This window comes from Xyrauchen texanus, chromosome 1 (assembly GCF_025860055.1).
Source record: "Xyrauchen texanus isolate HMW12.3.18 chromosome 1, RBS_HiC_50CHRs, whole genome shotgun sequence".
In the NCBI taxonomy this organism is placed as follows: domain Eukaryota; kingdom Metazoa; phylum Chordata; class Actinopteri; order Cypriniformes; family Catostomidae; genus Xyrauchen; species Xyrauchen texanus.
In genome coordinates, this window is record NC_068276.1 from 30,612,527 (window position 1) to 30,634,366 (window position 21,840).

Below are 21,840 nucleotides of genomic sequence, written 5' to 3' on the forward strand. Positions count from 1 at the left end.
TGAATGTATATGTTCGTATGTACGTATATATATTGCATTCTCTTGTACTGGAAGCTTATTTCACCATGACAAATTCCTTTTGTGTGTAAGCATACTTGGCAATAAAGCTCATTCTGACTCTGATTCTGTATAAGTAAAGACTAGGATATATGTGAATCTGTGGTGCAATCAAAACATTCATTTGTTTGAAACCCCCCACAACCTCCAAATCCCCCTAAATGATTACAACTGTTCCCAGACACCCACTTAAACAGACACAATCAGATTAAACTGCCTTAATATTTTCAGTTGATTCCTCATCAAGCTGAAGCAACTTACTGTAAAAGGCACACAAAAGTCAAACAGAAACACATACAATAATGGGGAAAATATCTACAGTGGGAAAATAGTGGGAAAAACTTTTGAAAAATACATAAAAACTAAAATATACAAGCCTAAATGAGAAAATCTTTGCCCTAAAATCCTCCTTCTCAGTGGATTTCACATGTACATGTCTTCTCAAAGGGACTGTCAGAGATTGAAGCTCGCATTAGACAAAGTACTACCTGAGTCAGATCTGAAAGAATAGCTTTCCACAGCCTAATCAACCCAAGGACTGTGCTGTCTGTCCGCCTGGGTGCCTTGCCTTTGTTGCACCCTGAATAGATGCTAAGTATCCTCCCAATCTCCTTCCTGGCTCTGGCTGAGCTCTCAGGACCCAGCCTATTCAGATGCTAATACAGACAGGCTTGATTCCTTAATCACAATCCTGCTGAAATCCAGGAACAAGGAGATGTAATAGGGAACCATTTCCGTATTGTTATTTCTTTTTTCCCCAAAGCTTAATTCCCTTACCTTCTCAGTTTTGCAATGAATTACAAAGCGGGGGGAAAGTTGCAGTCTAAGATGAGTCATTCTTTATTGTAGCAGTGGACAGTTAGTTGCAGAAACTCTCTGCATCAATTCAGTGGAGGATTTAATTTGTTTCTGTTGACGAGCTCTGTTAATTTCCTCTCCCGCCTCATTAAGTTCTAACTGCCAATTAATGTCTTTTGTTCTCGGTAATGGCTGCCTCCCAAATAGAGCTCCACACACACACACATATGGGCTTACAGAACAATAGGGAGTGAAGTATCGGTGGTACACTACTACAGACAGGAAAAGAGAGAGAGATATGTGAAGCGAGGGAAAGTTGTTGATTAATTGGGAGCTCTGTGAAACAGAAGGCAGACAGGATTGCTTATTAGCTCCTCTCCAAACTCTACCATCACTCAGACACCACTCATATCTCCTTAAGACATGAGGTCACCATCTCCCATGGCAACTGTTGGACAGACTAAAAATGCCCTAAATGAGAAGACCTCACAGCCACTTTGGACAACAAAATGTGGAATAGCACTGTGGCAGGGCGGAGGGCGGGGACGGGTCGTGATATTACACACGCGGTCCCTTATCAGGCTAATCAAGCCTCCGAGAGGGATAAAGGCCGACTGCGGAGGATTGTGCAGGAGAGAGAGATCATTTACGGACATGTCCGTCATGTGCGTGTTGTTGTCTTTTGTTTAAGTGTATTATTAAAATATTATTTATATTGACAAGCCGGTTCTCCCCTCCTATTTTCTATCTAAAGTACATTACAAGCACATTTTCCATTGCTTGAACAAACAGCTAGTCACACCATTGGTTTCACTAAGTGATATTGTCACAGGGTTTACACTTTTTAAGGAAATCAACTAACAATGGTCATCATTAAAAAATGGCATCAGCTTTAAGGAAGACAACTTTCAGGGCCACTGATATTTTTTCTTTGCATTTTCTTTAGTCCTATTAGCCAAAATATGGTGGTTTGTATTTTGTTTGTGCCATCTGGTGAATAGTTGTATGCTATGCCACTCATAACTGCTTTGCCAAATCCTTGACTAGGCCCCATTATTAGCAGAGAGTGGCTTTTGTATGGCTTGAAACACTGGGCTCTCAGATTGTGAGTGTGTGGGAGACAGAACCACACTTTACCCTTCGATCCATTAGGAAAGAATGGCTGTTTTTGTTCCAGCCAGGCAAAAGAGATAGATACTGCCTGAGTCCTGCGAGCTCTCCAATAGTAGCTTTTACAGGAAAAATATGATTATGTTGTAATTCAGTTTTCAAAGAGATCCACCTGAAAGGCTTTTGAACCTTACATTTTCAAAATAACCTGAATGAACTTTGGTCAGCCCAACTTCTGAAGCACTGAAATCAGACATCAAGATTTCAATTGAGTCTAGGAGAGAGAGAGAGAGAGAGAGAGAGAGAGAGAGAGAGAGAGAGATCAAAAGAAAGAGACATTTTCAGAGTATTTGTATGGACCTCAAAGGAAGAAGACAGTGACCCCATTTACATGCACTTAAGAAAACAGTTTATTTCAGGGTTTTTGCAGAAAGCGTTCTGAAACACCTTGTAAACAAGAATTAAGGTTTCCTTACACCACTTAAGGACCGAGGTCCGGAGGAGTGCATCATTCATCCCTGTGGTCTATGCAGAGCTCACCAAGACCTTGTATGTGCCTTCATCTTTGTGCATTCAGGTCGCAGGTGCTGCGTCCTCACTAAAGTGGACCACAGCGATGAAAAAGGCTATTTAAAGCTTCCCCCGGTGGAACAGGCGGTGGCAGCTCACCTTTGCCATAATAGTGCAATGGGATGGAAATCCTACCCCACACACCAAGCCATGTTGATTGATGTCTGCACTGGCTGGAAGAACAAATACAGCAGTGGGACAAGCTGGTTCAGCACTCTACAGCATGTCCATGCTCCAGGTTTTCAAGCTAAGCCCCTTAAACAAATGAGTGAACAAGGCTTCAATCCAGAGCTGTTCAAAGATTTGCCGCCACGAGCCACGAAAGCTCAGGCCATCGCAAAGCGATGAGCAACCTGATGGTTCTGGATCAGCATTTTTGGCTAACTCTCATGGAGATGCGTGATGCAGAAAAAGCACTGTTGCCTGATGGTCTCTTTGGCAACTCCGTGGAAGGCTTTTCAAAGTGCTTATTCTTGGCACAAAAGCAGTCTCAAGCATTTAAAGACATTATGTTAAAGAGAGTAAGCACTTCCCCTTTCCCGGCACGCTCCCGTCAGCGCCTGGCAAAAAATCCATCTCTTGCTACTCTAGAGCAGTCAAAACCTACAACTGAGCCATCAGTGAAACCACGCAATCCGTGGCCCAAACATAAGCACCCGCCATTTCCTGTTCACGTATCATACACCCCACATATTATGCTTAACCGCCTTCCTATGGTGAGCTGTGCTTTATCTCCTATAGCGAGCGAATCAATAAGCCTCCTGTCCTGCAGTGCAAACGAGTGGAAAGCCCTCACGGGCGTGTCATACTGGGTGTTAAAAATGATCAAGTTCGGTTATATGATTCAGTTTGTATGCCGGCCACCTCACGTCAGATTCACAGTCTGCTCACAAAAAACACGATAGAGACTCTCCCAGATTGCGACACACACAGCGGGGTTTACAGCCCTTATTTTCTCATTCCGAAGAAATACAGCAGGCTTCGGCTCATTCTATATCTGAGATGCTGGTTTCCGTCAACAGATCTGAAGGACGCATACTTTCATGTACAAATTGTACCAGACGGCTGAGCCAGTACTGGCTCAAGCGATGTGTTCCACATCACATCTGGTGCCTCGCGTGCATGCGCATCATGGTGACTCACCACTGTCTGGCTGCTCTAGCACCATAGACAATGGCGGCCTTCTACCAACAGGGTGTTATGCTGGGCCAAATTTTCTGAAGAAAAGTGGTGACCACAGATGCATTCAACATAGGTTGGGGCATTGTGTGCGATGGATGCCCAACTTTTGATACCTGGACAGGTGTGAAACGGGCGTGGCACATCAACCACCTAGAACCACTGTCTGGTCTTTCTAACTTTGAGAGCATTTCAGTCCAACAATATGAATCACCACGTTCTGATTTGTTCGGACAACACAACAGTAGTGGCTTACATATATTACCGGGGCAGACTCAGATCGCCAAATTAATGAGCATGACACAATGCCTCCTCCAATGGAGTGGGTGTCATCTACTCTCATTACGTGCGACACATGTCCCAGCCATCTGAATTTCAGATAGGGTCTGTTGTCAACCAGGGAGAATGGAGACTTCATCCTCAGACAGTGATGAGGATTCAGGAAATATTTGGCAAAGCGGTAGTCGGCCTATTCGCCTCCGCAGAGAACACCCACTGTGATTGTCTCCTCTGGAACTCCATGTCTCAAGCCCTACTGGACATGGATGCGCTGGCTCACAAACGGCCGGCAAAACACAAATATGCATTTCCCCCGGTGCACCTCCTCCATTCTGTCATCAGCAAAATCAGAGAGGACATGGAAACAGTTCTGTTAATTGCGCTGAAATGGCCCAATCAGTCCTGGTTTCCGGAGATGATAGAAACACTAAATGGACCTCCATGGGGAATGCAGCTGAGGAGAGACCTTCTCTCTCAAGCACAAGGCACAATTTTGGCATCCACAGAGCTGTGGAACCTACATGTGTGGCCCCTGAATGGAGCACCTTGGATGAGCCAGAATTGGCTCAGTCAGTGATGAATACCATTTTACAGGCTAGAGCACCATCTATACATGACCGAGACGCCTCTATGCAATTAAATAGCATGTGTTTGTAAACTGGTGCTCTTCACATAGCAAAGACCCAGTGAATTGCCTCATAGTTGAGATTTTGGCATTCCTTTAAGAGCACTTACCCTATCAGCATTCAAGGTTTATGTAGGGACTCAGCATACCATGCCCTGGATAGGCAAATATAATCTAGTCATACAATTATTAGGGAAGAGAGGCTTTTGAACTACGTTGCCAACTTGAGATTTGAATCTGGTGCTGAAGGCACTCACAAAGCCCCCAGTTCAAGCCACTGGAATCTGTTGAGTTTCGAGTACTTTCCTTAAAGACTGCATTCCTATTGGCTTTGGCTTCATTTAAACAGGTTGGTGACATGTAGATGCTGTCAAAAGCCACCATTAAACATAGAAAAGGCTACATGCCTAAGGTTTCATCAACGCCCTTCAGGGCTCAGTTGGTTCGTTTGCAAGCCTTCTTTCCCCCACCATTTAATTCATACGAAGAGCAATCTATGCATATGCTATGCCTGGCGAGGGCATTGAATACATATGTTGAGCACACCCATCAGTTTAGGTTGTTGGATCAGCTCTTTATTTGTTATGGAGGATGCACAAAATGAATGTCCGACTCTAAACAAAGGCTCTCTCACTGGATCATTGATGCGATCGCCCTCGCTAATGAATCACAGGGCACAAATTGCCACATTGGCGTCAAAGCGCATTCAACCATGAGGCATGGCCTCTTCATGGCCGAGGACAGTGTGTCCTTACAGGACATATGTTTGGCGGCAGGAAGGAAGTGTATCAGTTGTTGGCGCACACTGCTACCACCGGACCTACCAACAGTGTAGGGAAACGTAAAGAAAAAATGTAAAGTGACTACAGAACCATCAAGGAAAAGTGGAAGTGGTTTGACCAAATGGACGCTATCTAGACCGGCGAGCAATGGGAGGGAGAGTGCCCTGGACTGGAGTTGATCCATGATGGAGGATGGTAAGTTTTGTTATGTTAACTCTATACTCTGCTTGAAAGCTTCACTTTTTTTAGTTGACCAGCTACTGGAAGTTTGCTTCTCAAACAACCAGGCCAGTTAAACTGGTACACTTGTGTAAAATCACCATGCAACAACTGCTTTATGCAGCACAATGAGCTAGTAGCTAACAGCTAGCAGTCATGGTGTTGTTTATGGTCAGTAATATTTGTGCCGTGTTTAAGATGATGTCACGGCAGTAGAGGCAGGGCAACTTTGCCGATCAGCCTATAATTCCACCCACATTGAGGGGCACTAAACTGCAGTGGAAATGCAAGCTCAGAAATGTAAAGCAAGTAGAGTTGAGGCGAGTCGAGTCGAACCGGAACGTGGAGTGGAAAAGTACCATATTTAAGTCATAAGCACTCCCATTAGAAATAAAACCTACTTTCCCAACCTTGTTGTGAGTGGGTTAATAATCCATACTGTGAATATCTATGGTTCATATAGATCCCAGACTACATTAGTTTCAATCTGGTGTCTGCCACGTGGGACTATTAATATACACTTTAATATGACTTTTAAGTCATCGGCCTGTGGCTCCTTATGAATATATCTATTTACTGTAATAACTCTGGGTTTGTAATGTCACGTAGTGCAGAGTAATGGGATATCATTCCCCATAGTGCTTACAGCAATGTCGAGTGAACTGAATCAAAAGGGAACATCTGTGGTTAAACATGTATCCTCGGTTCCCAGAGATGAAGGGAATGAGACATTGCAATGGCTGGCTGCATTACTACTTCAGAGTTTCATCATTTGAGTAACTCAGTCTTGTCCTTCAGTCAGAAAAATCTGAAGAATCGTGACTGAGCGCCCGCTTATATAGGCCAACTGCATGCCTGAAGGGGTGGAGCTCAGACACCATTGCCAATCACAGGATTGGCGTGATTGAATAAAGGTTTTAACAAGGTCGCTAAGAAGGACTTCCCATAGTGCTTACAGCAATGTCTCATTCCATTCGTCATTGGGAACCAAGGTTACATGTGTGATCTGAGACATTTTATGTAAGAGAGAAAACCCCAGTATTGCTCAGCAATTCCTCTGAAGGTCACAACAGAAATTTAAAGAAACAAACACAGCAACAACTGTGGAATATATGTAAATAAAGTGAAGCGACAGAGAGTAAAATAGCAAAGTCTTTCTCAGATGCTGTGTTTGTTATTTACACAAGCGTTGCAGGGATTTAACGTTGTAATGAAGAATGCTGCTTTCTCACCAAATTGCATGTATACACGAGTTAAGGGTACGCCGCTTATACATTACATGCAAACAGGAACGAATCTTTCTCTCATTAAGCAACGTTCTCGCAAATGTCTATATTACCAGCCCTTCCTATATGTATGCTGACAGCTTTGACAAGTATAGGGTCAGTGACATGCCTCACCTAATAACACCACAAGCAATCCATACCAAGATGTGACAACAAAATAAGCTATCAGTTCTGCTTGACACCATATGTGTCAAATATGGTGTCAATGCAGCTTCATACTGGCCTCATTTGAAGCTATCAGAAACATTAACAAGGTAGAAGTGAGCGAGGCTTCAACTTCCTGTCACTGAACAGCTGTTTCTGTGTTTACATATCATACTGCTGAATCATAAACCCCCTACTGTATCAATAAAAGTACTCCACAGTGAGACTGAATTTGTGTGTGTATCTGTGTGTGAGTGAGAGAGAAGCCAGCATTAGCATTCAAATAATAGATTCAATAAAAATATGTGTGTGTGTGTGTGTGTGTGTGTGTGTGTGTGTGTGTGTGTGTGTGTGTATGTTTGGGTGGTTTACAAGGAAAATGTTTTATGTTACAAACTAGTAATTACAAGGTACTATGATATAAATGTGGTTTGTGAGGGCATTTCTAGTACCCCCCATAATTCAAATCACTTGAAAAAAGACATACTAAACAATGCTTTTTTGAAAATGTAAAAATGAAAAAAGTTTTCTGTGAAGGTTAGGTATACTCACAGAGGGTTAGGTATTAGGGTATGGTTAGGGTTAAGGTATATAAATTAGATATAATTAGATCTGTATAAAATCCAAAAAATGGAAGTCTATGGAGAGTCCCCACAATGATATCAAGTTTATGTGTGTGTTTGAGAAGGACAGAACTAATACTGGCTCTTAACATGAATTTGCAATCTCTCCATCCAAAGGCTCAGTAAATGCATAGCAGGTGAGGGAAATTCTGTATTTTTCAGACAAAGACCCCATTTCCACATGGCATTAAGATGCATCTCAGGTGATCTGGTAATTTAAATGTATCTTCTGTGACCACTTGAGATCAGATTTGGAGGGGAGGGACTCTGTTTCATGATGACTGTAAAGGGATTAAAAGGGAAAGAGGAAGTGAGAACCTGCTTGACAATATGAATAATATTTTAATTATAAAGTAAACTTAACTGAAAAGACAAACACACACACACAGGTGTCGTAAATCTCTCTCTCTGTCGTACTGCCGTCTTTGGTCGGCCTTTATCCCTCTCGAGGGCTAATTAGCCTGATTAGTGTCCGGGTGTATGGAATCACAACCCGGCCCCACCCTCCGCCCTGCCACAATGACATACATCATTCAGTATGTCATTGTTTTCCTGCATGATAATAAACTGCAACAATGTCAGAAAAGACAAAGAAAGAAAAACGGCACGCTAGTTCTCCTTGATTCAGCTGAAATTTTATCTAAGCACAAAATCAACATTTCTAGCAGAATTGTCCATTATTTTAGTGGAGTAGTTGTTGTAACCTGAGCTGCAGATGACTGTGCTTCTCATAAGTGTACCTGCTGTTGATTTCAGACACACTGAAGAAGATCTGTGATGTTCTCACGCTTTTGTATATAGCAATTTTTTTTTTTTCTCGATCGGACAGTTATTTAGTTTTAAACTGCTTGTACCAGCAAAGCGAGGGGTTGTGCTTCGCTGTTGCCGGGATGCAACTGAGACAGATTAGCGTTAACACATCATATGTGAGGCGTTCATATGTGTTTTTGACCACATTCGTATGTGTTTTTTGTGATCCGATCACAAAATGTTTTAGACCCCGTTTAGATCTCTATTTAGTGCTGACCACATGTGATCCGATGACAAAATGTGGCTCTCGTGGAGAGTACGTCACGCAAGGTTTCCGGCCAGACAAATGTGGCCGTGAATGTGTGCAGAGAGACTGGTTAATGGTGTCTGCCCATTTAACACGTGTCTCTGCTGGTACGATAATTTAGGGACAAAGCTGGGCTCTATCGCCAAGTTATCTGTTCGCCAAATTTGTGCAGAAGAGAAATGTTCTTTCTTCACTTTTGCAGGCAAAAGGGTGAGATGCGGATTGCTCAGTAGTCTCCTTCGTATACATTAGCATGCTCGATGGAACACAGAGAATCTTGGCTCGTCCAGCAAGATGGAGATTTTATGGCCAAAGTACAGGTATGTACATTACTTCCTTGAGCAACGAGACTACACCTGAGAGCAGGTTTTATACTATTGATGACATCATGGTTGAGGGGCGCGTTCTGTCATGCATTTCATCCAATAGGAGTTGAGAGTTCGATCCTTCAGAATTTAATTCCTAGGTGTAAAGTGAGCAAGGCTTGAAGGGATCTGCGGTCTGTTTGGACTCCCTTTGTTTAATTTTGGCGCTGTTTAGCTTTGAGTGTTCCTACAGGCCTCAGTCAGGCTTTATGACAGTGTGTAGGCCTGACTTTGTCTCCTATCTGAGCACATGAGGCCCAACAATGGATAATTTGTTTGCGACCCAGTTAACAAAACAGCAGTTCTTTTGTTCTCTCTAACAAAATTTAGTTTATAGAGACTGGTAGGGCAGAAACTGCATTTTGTGAAAATAAAGAACTGACCTGTTTTCCATTTCTATTAAGATTAATGATACAATAAAGCAATTAAAAATCTGTCTTACCACCTAAGCTAAACAATACAATACTTCTGTATTCTTGTAGTGAGATGCAGACTTCTCAGAATATTCTAGTTGATATTTTAACTCTTGAGTCATACTCTGAATATTTTTACACTTGGATATGTCTATAGACTGTCTATACTATCTAGTGTCTGATACTGATATACCTATGCCCTTTTTGGGTTGGTGTCCCATTATGTTCTGTGTATACTGTCTGTTTTGTGTCTCAATTATCCAGCATAACTGATATGTGTATTATGTATAATGTGCATGCTATGATGCTAAGCAATGTCCTGTGTGTACTGTGTGTTTCTGTATTAAGGTCTTATTTCAAGAAAAATAAGAACAAATTATTGTAAAAGAAAGACAATTTTGTTTCTCCATGCAAACTCGTGTTTGAAGGACAATAAATGCTGACTTGTCTAGACTTAGACCTAATATGCTAATAAACTGCATCCAGGATGTAAACCATTGTCATAATTTTATTACTAATGGGAAAATAGTTTACAGTGACATTTGACTTGGCCTTTTCTGGTTGTATACATTGATATTATTACACCTTTGCATAAAGCTGTAAAGCTGGAGACGGATGTAAAAAACGGATGTAAAACAGTATTGCTGAATATTAGCTTTTATCCCACCATCCGGTCTCCATTTGCATCTTCACCTAACAAACGCACAAGTGCATATTCTTGTTCAACCACACATGCACCAATCTTCTTTTCTATCCTCATTCAGGAACTATAGCTTGAAAGAGAGGAACACTTATCCCAGTGGGTTATGAATCTTCCTTGATATTCATTCACTCTAAATCTATTGGTCTCCCCATTTCATTCCTCCTCTATCCTAACAACACTAACACAAAGATATCGGGTGTTTCTAAGTTTTGGGCAAGAGCTGTGGCATTTGTCTAATGCTATTGCAACAGAGTCATTGCAACAGTGTCTCATGACCAAATATCGCTGGGGAGACATTTTCACTTTACCACTAAGATGTCACCCTTGGTCAGTATATATTAAATGTCACTCATGCCATCCGTATGTCATTCTGGTGCCATATTCAATTAATTTCGGAGCATTTCATTTTACCCACTGCTAAATTTAAATATTATATTATTTAAAAGTTCTGTCATCATTTACACATTGCTTGTCAAATTCCACTGGCTCTCGTGTGTCATGTGACATTTGACATTTGAAATTGACCTCAACAAGCATTACGACAGCTTTGATGTCAGTGATGTCAAATACCATTGGCTCTTGCGTGCCATGTGATTGTAACAAGGCTAAAATGGGAAAGGAGGAGGCGGGCATTGGCTGAAGGGTCAAAATAATATTTAATGAAACAAAAAGACACAATACAAACGAACACTGGGCTGCTGCGTGTAGCTCTCTCTCTCTTGAACTGCCGCATCCCGCTGCACTAATCCCTCTCCTCGGCCAATTAGCCCGACTGGGGGCCGGGCGTGCATAGTCACAGCCCTGCCCCTCCCACCTCCTTGTCACAGTGACCAACTGAGAGATTCTAATATTTGGATATATATTTTTGATTCAAACGCAACTGCCTTCATGGACAGGAAGCTTTTCAATTATTAATACCTTCTTTACTATGGAGCTATCGTATGGTTTCAGACTGTATATGCAGTCCGTTTTGGAATACTATTATGGTGCTTATTTGATTTTTTTTTTTATAAATTATTGTATGGGCTTGTTACATCTTTTATATTGTAGGTTGGCTATATTGTTACAACTGTATAATGTAATATTGGATAGGTTTAGACTTATAGGGCTAGGTTTGGGTGTTCAAAATATTATAGTGTGATGTAAATAATATTATTGTTACTACATTTACTATACATGTTACTGCCTGCTACATGATTAGGTGTAAGTGGAAGGTTTAGGAATGGGGTTGTGTTAGGGGATCTAAAATATCAATATGAAAGTATAAAGTAATATACATATTTATATGTATAATGAAATATATAATGGTTAAATGCGATAAATCCGAAGATTGCTATGCATATGACGGAAATGTCCAAACTGAGGTGAGCATGACCTTTCATCCCACTCACGGTGGAAATTATGAGTGTTAAGTGTTTGTAGTTAAGATAGTGATGTAAAGATGTCCTTCTGTGTAATGTGCACCTCAAGTCATACAACAGGATCTTAAAAGCAGGACATGTAGCAAGATATGCTTGACTTGTTTTAGTGTGTGTTAGACATTTGTGGAGAAGCGAGGAGTCTTTGGGGTGCAAAGTACTCAGCTTATCTGCTACCCGTACGGCCTAGTTTCACGGCTGGCCCAACAGGAAAAGTCCCGGTTCTCCATATGGCCACTCAACTCCTGCCTGACACTAACAGTAGCATTGATGCAGGAGCTTACATTGAGGAGGCCAATGCAAGTAAATCTGGCTGCTTAATGATGCAAAAAAGTAGAGCGTTTGGGGGTGGGGAAGATTATCAAAACCAAAAGGTTGCTGAAAGAGACTCTAGGTTGTCGATAAACATGAGCCAACTGTGGTCTGCAGATGCTCCTTGCACTCTTGGCTACTAGGCTGGGGTCTATGCATCCATGGCTGGCTCACTGGACCTATCTGATGTTGAATAACCTAAACACCCAATGACAAGTTATATCACTGATGATGTTTTCTTGTAAAGTGCATGACAAAGTTAATGTGAATGTGTATGTAAATGTTCTAGAAAGCTGTGTTCTATGCCTTATGCCTCTTGCAAGAAATGTAATTATTCCGACCTGTCTATGGAAAGTAGAAAAGTATTTAACACTGATAATGTCAAATTAGTTAAATACATTAAACAGCAGAAAACATTTTATAATGTCATTAGTCAAAACATTAACTTTGGCAGTCCTAGCTTTAGCAATTTCTTATCAGAGCTGGACCTCCATGACCACAAAACAAATAAGCACAAGAAATATTTGAGAACTGTCTTCCAGCCTCATACACCACAACCTCACTTCTTCTCAATCTAAATCATATCTTCTCCCTCTGTCATTCTCTGATCTGTATATACCAAATGTATGCAGTAACTTATGGTGCATGAAATAAAGGTTGGGTTGCTTGTTTAAAATGCTGTTAGTGAAGCGGGATAATCCATTATTACTGAATTTTGCACATCATGTCGCTAGGAAAATTGTGTTTATCTTTATGTAAATCATTATAATGAAAACTAATACACAATGGACAATGGTGTGAAAGTGGAGAGTATTTAAAACCCGATATCACTATTTTGTATGAATTCGTACAAATTCATCACTTGCAAATGCCCTGATGTGTAATATGGAAGAAAGCATGACTTCCGTGCTTGAGTTGTCAAGGACATACTTATTAATGTTATGCCCTCACCTAAACCCCTTATCTAAACCTAACTGATCAGATGAGTGTGTAAACATGACAGGAAGTTGTTATGTGTGACTGAAGCAAGTAAATGTCATGTATTAAATGAAAACGATGTCCAGTGATGTCATTGGCTGTAGTGGAGCTCTTACGAATTCATATGAGTGCAGTTGTACGATATCAAACAAATTAGCCAAATTGAGCAAAGTTGCACAAATCCTTACAGTTTTGCTGTGAGAGTGTGTTGGTATTTACCAACTGTGGCGAGAAGGGCTACAGCTGATGGTAAAACCCTGAATGACAGCCACACACATAAACATCACCATCAGCTCCTGTGTGCTCAGCTAGGCCCAAAGTGAGATCATATTGGCATTGTTCTATACCACCTTTGTGAAATGTGTGTTAGTGGGGTCAGCTCAGCCATAATAGATGATCAGGGATATAGGCAGACAAAGAATCTGATCCCTTCACAGCCTCTGCCATCACCTCAAGAGATAGAAAGAGAAAACGAGAAGCATTGTTTAAAACATATCAGATTAGGAAGCAAAAGGCTCATGGTGTGTCAAGAGGTATGAATAACAAGCAGCTCCATCTGTTCTCACTAACATCTAAATTATTCTCATTACAACTATTTATTTAGGGTCTAACATGGCAGCATCATTCACAATGTATCTCAAGAGCACAACCACTGCAGCCTCATCAGTTCTGACATTCATCAATTAGTATTAATATTAAACAAACTGGTATAAACATACAGTACAATATACTGTACTACTGGCTAGCCATTGTGTGCATGAGCAAAACTGCAATTGAAAGTAATGATAAGAATATTCTCTTCCTGTATATAAAACATTCCAGTTTCAGACTTGTATGGCAGCTCTGTAGCAGTGAGTTGACAACCACCCTCAGTGCCACCAGTAACCACAGAAAATCATCAGCGGTAAGATTTCATTTCAGCCCTACTCCGTCTGATTGAGAAGCTAAAGAAGAACTTCATAATCATGTTAAATTAAAGGTCCTTTAGATTTAATCTCACCCTTTCCAATCTCTTAATTACTTATTTGTCCCAATTATTTGCTTTACTGAGCCCATTAAAGACCCTTTTCACCTCAGAATTAACCAGTAGCAGCTGTAATCATGCTGGTGTGAAGCCCTCTTCATTAGAGCACATACACTCACTAATTCTCACTCACACACAAACGGATATATCAGGGGAACATGTCAGAGGAAGCTCACACTCTGATGAAGACCAGCATTACATTCACTCAGTTGCTTCAGGTGGTGTTTCAGAACCCAACTGTGCTGAGTTCATCTGTAGCTGTCACAACATCCCACACAACAACCCTCATCAGAGAGTATGAATCATCATCCAATACTCATGTTCCTCTTTTTGTGATGTATCACTGCATATGTAATGTAATTTATTTGCAAATAAAATATTTCCTCAAACATTCACCTTCACAACATGGTGCACATCTTTCATATCTGCTGTGAATCACGCTGAAGATGCCTTCTCCGCTCTCTCTGCCAAAACAGGATATTGACAATTAAAGTAGCACTAATACATCATCATTTCTCAACACCTTAAAAATGATGGTGCATGATGAACATTTATCATTGAAGATATCAACTGCATGTGGAGAAATTATTTATCACCGGTGATGTGTATACTCAGCAATGACAGTTTAAGATCTGTAGTGTTAAAAACCCAAGAAAAGAAGATTAAAGCCATAGAGCAGCAGCAGCTTCAAAAACCTTGTCTGAGTAAGGATTAAGGTGAAACTTTCCCAGCTTTATCGAGCCATCTGTGTGAAACAGCGTACACTGGGCTCCTGTGGTTATTGTCTCTGATTTTTGTGAGAGATGGGCCACAGCAATTTTTAGGGCAGGCATTTCAAGAAATGGATGGTTTGTTGGCACAGCTGCAGCTAAATGACTGGTAAGATACATTGAGCTTCTAATGACCACTGCAGGAAGCTTTCTTTTAATCCTGTCTGATTGTACAAGACAAGTTATACATTTCCACTCCTAATAGCCTTGAAGTTACTGACAACGGTGAACATACCTAATGATTTCCTCCCTGACACTGTATCATGCTTCTATTGTATCTGCCTCCAGCTACTTTGTCAAGCCGGGGCGCAACTACACATTTCCGAGTGGGTATGCATAACAACATTTTGTGCCCCATGTATCTGTCAAGCAAGGGGGGGGGGTGATGTTGGAGGGGTCGAGGAGGCGCCCCTATGCATTGCATACTTTGCATATATGGATTTTGCACCTCTGTTGTCAAGGGCACATGATTAGATATTTTGGTGGGGTTTATGCAAATGACCTGTCATAAAAGTCAGTCACAAAATGGGTTGAGACAATACACATAATCAAATAAGCACAAACGCAATATGCATTAAAAGTTTTCTCTTCAGCCGCAACTTGCGACCCTCAAGTGGTGAACAACTGTGCAACAGGGGCCAGTTGCACCAGCTATACGTACGTATAGTATGTACGTTGCCCTGTGTAAATAGCTGTAAATAGGAACTGTATCTAAAATAAATAAGGGGTGATAAATACTAATACAACAGGCTGGAAAAAATAGACATTTATTAATTTTAATATCTTATATATATTTCAATGTGTTGAAACTTGACATTGGGCGACGCATCCTGAAAACTACACCGTTAGATCAGTTTTTTCTCTCTCATAAATGCAAAGAGTCTAAAGGATTGAAGCCGGTCATGCAAAACATGAGCTCATTGATGTCATTAAATGAGTCTGCTAATTATTCCTCAGTTATTCCTGGTAGGAGGCTTCAGTAAATATTTAGTTTATACGTAGGGTTGCGTCCTACCTAAGTTTAATATTGCAACGCTCAAATAATTTGTAGTGCGTAAATTGTGACTTAGTGCCCATTTACACCACAACTAACGTACGTATAGCTGGTGCAACTGGCCCCAGGTGGTTTCGCAGCCAGGCGTCGCAATGGATAGAAAATAGCCACTGTGAAATCTCATTGGACTAAAATCCCGTTTCTGTTACGATCCCGTGTTGTCTGCCCCGTGTTTTTTGTCTCAATCTCCACTGATCACGCTCCATGTCACGTTTTCCTTGTTGTCCGCCCCGTGTTTCACTGTCCTTGTATAAACTACACTTCCCGTCTTTCCCGGCCCTCATCACCGCTGTCTCAGCGTTATTGTCTGCACCTGTTCGTGATTTTGTTATTACCGTGTCTGTCTATTTAAACCCTGTTGTTTTCCTTTTCCTTTGTCGTTCGTTGTATGGTTTCATGTCGTGCCTATGCCCCTGTTTCCTGCCCTTCGTTTATGTTCTTCCAGCTGTGTGTTCTTTTGTGTTAGAGTTAGTTTTTCCCATCGTGGACTTTTCTTTGTGTTTACTTATTTGTTATTTATAATAAAAGCCGCATTTGGATCCAAATCACCCGTCTACCTTCTCCTGCTTCCCACATCCATTACAGAACGAACGACCAAACTATGGATCCAGCAGTCCAGGAAGCTAACTTCCGGCTGCTCAGTCTAAAACAAGAGGACCACATTGGCGACTTTCTCGAGCTGGCAAACGTCTCTGACTTCCCGGACTCTGCCCTGGTGGTCTTCTTCAGGGGAAATCTGAACGCCTCACTGAGGGAGCGGTTGCCACCAGCAACGCGTGAGTGGACTCTCTGCAGCTTCATGGAGGTGACTTTGCGGATCTGCGGCTCGCCGTTAACCGTGGGCGTCGCTGAGGAGGACCCTACCTCTCCTCCCTCAGTGGTGACTCTCCAGTCACCCATGGCGCTTCCTGTCACGCCTGTCGCCTTCCACGAGACAGCGCGGTCCACTTCGTCTGCCCGGAGGAGGAAGAGAAGATGGGCTTCCGTCTCCCGGCCCTCGCCTGCCACAGTCTGCGAGCCAGAACCCACGCCTGCCCCGGTCTGCGAGCCTCAGCCCACGTCAGCCAGCCTGGGTCCACGTCAGCCACGGTCAGCGTGCCTGGGTCCACGTCAGCCACGGTCAGCGAGCCTGGGTCCACGTCAGCTACGGTCAGCGAGCCTGACGCCACGCCAACCACGCACAGCGTTTCAGCGTCGCCAGTCTCACCCGCCCGGAGGAGAAGGGGGAAAGTCCTCTGCTCCCCGACCTCCGCCTCCCGAAGCTCCGTCCCTGGAACCCCCCGTGGCTCTGCCCCCAGTGTCCAGCGGACCCAAGCTCATACATACCATGGCTAACCAGCCAGCGCCTGTAGCCTCGACCGTCCCTGAGCCAGCGCCTGTAGCCTCGACCGTCCCTGAGCCAGCGCCTGTAGCCTCAACCGTCCCTGAGCCAGTGCCTGTAGCCTCGACCGTCCCTGAGCCAGCGCCTGTAGCCTCGACTGTCCCTGAGCCAGCGCCTGTAGCCTCGACCGTCCCTGAGCCAGCGCCAGTAGCCATGACCGTCCAAGAGCCAGCGCCAGTAGCCATGACCATCCAAGAGCCAGCACCCCTCGAGCCTCCCAGGGCTCCGCCTCTCAAGTCTCTTCTCAACTCCTCCCAGGCTCCCTAAACCTGTCCCTGCCGGTCGATACCTCCCTGGCCTCCTAAACCTGTCCCTGCCCGGTCAACGCCTCCTAGACCACCTAAACCTGTCCCTGCCCGGTCGACACCTCCCTGGCCTCCTAAACCTGTCCCTACCCAGTGGACGCCCCCCAGGCCACCTGACCCGTTCCCCGTCTCATACCCCCATGGACTGCCTGTCGGCCCTCTCGGCCTCCCTGGTCTGCCTGTCTGTCCCTTGTGCCTCCGTGGACTGCCTGATTGCCCCTTGTGCCTCCTTGGTCTGCCTCTGTGTCCCTTGTGCCTCCTTGGTCTGTCTCTGTGTCCCTTGTGCCCCCTTTTGTCTGTCTGTTCTCCCCCTATTCTAGCCCCTCTCTTCTGGAAAATTTTGGTTTTGTGTTTCCTTCAACCGTCTGGAATCCGGTCCTTTTGAGGGGGGTTTCTCACAACCGTTCATGTTCTTATTGGCTGTGATTATTCAGCATTACACTTCAATTTCGCATTCAGTGTAGTCAGACAAATAGTTTTGACGCTGGAATTGTATTTCGTAGCATCTGGTTAACAATATGGTGTGAGGGATTTTCAACATTAAAGGAATAGTTCACCCAATAATGAAAATTATTTCATGATTTACTCACCCTCATGCCATCCCAGATGTGTATGACTTTCTTTCTTCAGCAGAACACAAACAAAGATTTTTGGTATTTTTGGCACGTTGGCAAGTTCACTCGAGAACAGACATGTGAAAAATAAAATAAAAAACTATGGAAGTGCAGTGTTGTTTACAACAGAGGAGCATAGACAGCCAATTCATACATACAGTAGATGCCTCATTTGGCTGATTTGGTCCACTGCATCTTGGAACGAGGTTTGAATCGGTTTGAATGCAAGTGAAAAGAGGCGATGCCTCAGTCCACTGCATAAACTGCTTTTGTGTGGAAACAGGATTGCAGACCATAGCAACAGCTGCTAATAAGTTATCTGTATATGAATATCTACACAGAGGAAGTTTTTGCGCTTACGTCAGAGAGAGGCAGTTTGAACTCCAGCCTCATCAACGTTCTGAAATGTTTTTTGTAAAAAAAAGTTTTAAATATTGATCTATTCCTCACACACACTTAGTGTTCTGCTTTAGAAGACATTACTTAATCCACTGGAGTCATATGGATTACTTTTATCATGGCTATATGTGCTTTTTGGGCCTTTCACTTTCACCCATTCACTTGTATTTCATGGACCTACAGAGCTGAAATATTCTCCAGCAATCTTTGTTTGTGTTCTGCTTTGGGAAAACAGTCATACATATTTGGGATGGCATGAGGGTGAGTAAAAGGTGAGAGAATTTTCATTTTTGGGTGAACTATTCCTTTAAATGTTTATCTGTTTATCACCCACACTTATAAACATACTTCTTAAGAAATGGATTTAACCACTGGAGTCTTATGAATTACTTTTATGCTGCCTTATTTTGCTTTTGGAGTTTCATAATTTGGTTACCCATAAACTTGCATTGTGAGGACTTACAGAGTTGAGATATTCTTCTTAAATTCTTTGTTTGTGTTCTGCTGAAGAAACAAAGTCAAACACATCTTGGATGGAATGAGGGTGAGGAAAGGATGAGAGAATTTTCATTTAGGTGTTCACTATCCCTTTAATCGCATAACTTTTAGTCTTTTTAAAATACATGTAAAACAAACATTTCCATGATATACAGTATATTGATTCATTTTCACTTGAAAATATAATAATTCAATTACACTTTACTCTTGCCCAAGCACGTGCAATTAATACAGTTGCTTAAACAAACATACTAAATGATTACATATAAGCTATATTAAACTATGCATTTGTTGAATGGGAATTACTTATTTTATGTTCACATTAACGGTACTGCCACAGTTTGAACACTACCATTCACTACCCCATGCACTATGACACTTTGTTATTCAACAGAAAAATTCAACACCAACATTTTGCACATTTGTTCACTTATTGTATAGTTTAGTTATTAAAATATATTACATATGGCTTACATGTACATACACGTTAGTGGAGTGGTGGTTGCGTAATGGCTAAAGCATTGAGCTGGTAAGCAGAAGGTCGCTGGTTCGATCCCCACAGCCGCCACCACCATTGTGTCCTTGAGCGAGGCACTGAACTCCAGGTTGTTCCAGGGGGATTGTCCCTGTAATAAGTGCACTGTAAGTCTCTTTAGATAAAAGCGTCTGCCAAATGCATAAATGTAAATGTGTGTATATATATATATATATATATATATATATATATATATATAAAATAAAGGTACTGTCTGTACTTTAAGTATATTTATCTATAATCTATATTCTTTAAATACTCTTCTTTGCCTAGATTATGTCAACACATTTCAGTGCATAATTCTTTTAAACTGGAGCTCAACTGCAGGAAAAGAATTTCACTGCCTAAGCCTGTGTGTAGTGTGTGAAAAATAAAATACTTTAACTTTGATGTGACTACAGACTTCTACACACCAAAGGGTTGTACAGGACATACTGTAACAATACATGGTACTAAACCCGTTTGTGGATATTATAGCTAACATTTATGTGTTGTGGCTGCATAGAAATTACTAGCCTTTTAATAGATACCAGCTGAGATCTACAATGCTGCCAAGTATTACTTAGGGGCTCAGAGAGAGCAGACGCAACATTGTGAACTCACTTGAGATTAAGCATTTTGATGAGGTGCGAATGCCATGTTTTAACTTTAATAATGGATTAACTTTAATCTTTAGCATAGCTTCCAACTGCATGCTGTCAGTAATATACTCCAAATGCACATACATGAACGGTCACATACACACACCAAAATGCCCTCTTGGTGCCTAAATCACAGGGATGAAACTAATCTTCTCACACTAACTCCTATACATTGTGGATTTCTCCTCCAGTTCAGTTGGAGTCCCCTTAAGATCCGTAGGAAAGATTCCTGAGCACGCTCGTTATGCAGGAGGAGAGATAGAAGTAGAGGATGAGTGAGGTTACTGTTGGCTGGACTGGCTTCAGCTGGCTCAGTAAGCCTGCACTAATTTGAGGCCTGAGTGGAGAGGGCACTTGTGTCCAGGCCTGATGAAAGCTCTTCAGAGGAGATAAAAGAGTGGAGAATTGTATCAAATCGCTGGTTGCTCTCATAGAGAAGCCCTTCTCTCTCACTCTCTCTCTCTCTCTCTCTCTCGCTACCTCTCCAGCAGTGCCACTCAACAGGATAGCCCTTTAATCTCCACCTATTCAGCTGCTGCCTTATTAAGAGTGAAAGTAGGAAAAACTAAAAAGAAAAAAAAAACACGCCTTGTCTATGTAGGCTACAGCTTTTTCACATCAGAGAAAAAATGAAAGAGATGAGAGTAAGAGTGGAACGAGAGCCTGAAGGAAATTTTGAGTGTATCTCTCCTTCTCCTTCAGAAGCACTCTTTCTGTGAAGAACATCAAACTCAACAGACTACCAGCTAAGACAGGTAGAGAGACCGTAAGAGGAAACAGAACAAAGGGAGAGAGAAGAAAACACAGTCATGACATCAAGTTCTAAAAGGCACTCTGCCAGTAGAGTTTAAAGAATAGAATTAAGAAAGAATTGAATTAGCTCTGATATTTAAATTCTAAAAAGTGGGTCTAAAGGCATCTGGATAATGCTGACACCTTATTCGGCTAAGCAGGAAAATGGAGTGGGTCAGCCTGTCTGTCATCATCTGCACCAAGTCAGACAATAGAAAACTGGAAAGATAGGTCCAAATCAATTACTCTAGTTTAATTTACTCTATTCCATTAGTATTGCCAGTGTTAAGCAGAGCTGAATCATGAAATCTGCTGGTGATCCTGTTTAGCCCACAGCAAGACCATGTTCAGTCCAGCATGGTTTATTCAGAGAATAGTTCCTATTTCAGCAGTACAGGCTGTGGCCCTGCTAGACTGAAAATGAGTCCAAAAGTTGCCTGTAGCACTGTCAAAACAGGCAGGAGAGACCAGAGTGAGAAATACATAAAAGTAGAAGTACTGACTGCTCTAGTCTAAATTATGCCACTCTTTCTCCTGAAAATGGTACATAACCTGTGTCAATTATGCCAATCCTTTTTTGTAAATCTACTCAAATTTAATAAACACCACAATGTGTACAATTCTACTCGTAGATACCCAGTTCACTTTCTAAGTGACTCAAAATGTGATGCCACTTATATGGCAAACTAAACATCAGTTCTTCCTTTCTTCCTCAGAAGCATTTATTGCATTAACTTTGTAATTCTGTATAAAATCTTTTCTAGGTGAATTGCTCTTCTGGACTCCCGAAAATTGCGTGGCACCAGCCAATCAGACTGGAACTGGCCATTTCAGCCAACTCTTGCCATTTTATGTGTAATATGCAGATGGTCAGTGAACAGACTGTTTCTCTGAACTCTTTTTATGTAT